Source organism: Hippocampus comes, unplaced genomic scaffold, assembly GCF_001891065.2.
Source record: "Hippocampus comes isolate QL1 unplaced genomic scaffold, H_comes_QL1_v1.1 scaffold85, whole genome shotgun sequence".
Classification (NCBI taxonomy): Eukaryota; Metazoa; Chordata; class Actinopteri; order Syngnathiformes; family Syngnathidae; genus Hippocampus; species Hippocampus comes.
The window spans coordinates 5,583,573-5,584,426 of NW_017805540.1; the positions used below are offsets into that span (position 1 = coordinate 5,583,573).

Genomic DNA, 854 nt, shown 5'->3' on the forward strand with positions numbered 1-854 from the left:
TGCTAGGCGCTCATGGAGTGCTGTGAGTTTCTTTAGCCAGTAGGTTTGGACCATGTCCGGGCCTGGAGGCTATCCACTTTTTCATATCTGAGACTCTTTCCTGTACGTCTGTCACTGTTATGATAACCGGGTTCTGTTCAAGGAGGTTGCTGTGCTCCTCTCTCAGCGTCACCAGCCAATGTGCTCTGCTGTTATGTGTGACCTCCTTCTCCCATATGCCTTTCCAGTACCTTTCAGTTTCCAGTCTTGGTGGGTCTGCTCTGCTGTGAGAACCCTGCCACTGAGCGTACACTTTCGCAGGGTGTGTTGTGAACAGCCTGTTTATTCGTCTGGCCTCATTCTCTTTCGTGTACCTCTTTAGGCGACTGGACAAGGCTTGGAGCCTTTGCTTAGCGGTTTCGAGTGCTTCAGGTATCGTCATCTGGATGTAACTCTCAGGTATAGGCCTTTTCATCACACCTCTCTGGGCCTCCGTCAATTGACTCACATCTTTCCGAGCTACCTTGATTTTAGCCTCCAGCTGTCTTTTCCATGGCGGGTAACGTATCTCATGGCTCCCATGGTTGCTATATGCTTATAGCCAAGCATCTCTAGGATCACTGATGCTGAAACGTATATCAGCTCATTGGTTTCTGTGATCATTATGGTAGGGATGGCCCTCAGTGCTGCATTCAGAGTTTCCATGAGGCTTTCAGGTGGTACTTCACATAGCCGTTGTAATCGGTTTCTAGGTTGCCCAGCCTTCATTCTCACCGTGATCTTAGCTTTCAAGTCAGTTGCTGCCTCGCTCAGCAATTCATTCATTGGGGCTGGCCTCCCAATCTCATCATCTGCATTCATTGGGGCTTGCCTCC

At 49.5% G+C, this 854-nt stretch overlaps 1 protein-coding gene and 1 long non-coding RNA gene across 2 annotated transcripts in view; both read right to left on the minus strand.

Moving 5' to 3' along the window:
- The window catches only part of LOC109521292 (uncharacterized), a 9,666-nt gene extending 9,429 nt beyond the window's left edge, over positions 1–237 (minus strand). Inside the window, exons 1-2 of the long non-coding RNA XR_002169325.1 lie at positions 203–237; positions 78–157 (exon numbers count right to left, since the gene is read on the minus strand). This is a non-coding gene — a long non-coding RNA (uncharacterized LOC109521292). The remainder of the gene's footprint in view (positions 1–77; positions 158–202) is intronic.
- LOC109521291 (cadherin-12-like) overlaps positions 1–854 on the minus strand; it is a 62,199-nt gene that overhangs the window by 11,608 nt on the left and 49,737 nt on the right. The window lies entirely within an intron of this gene.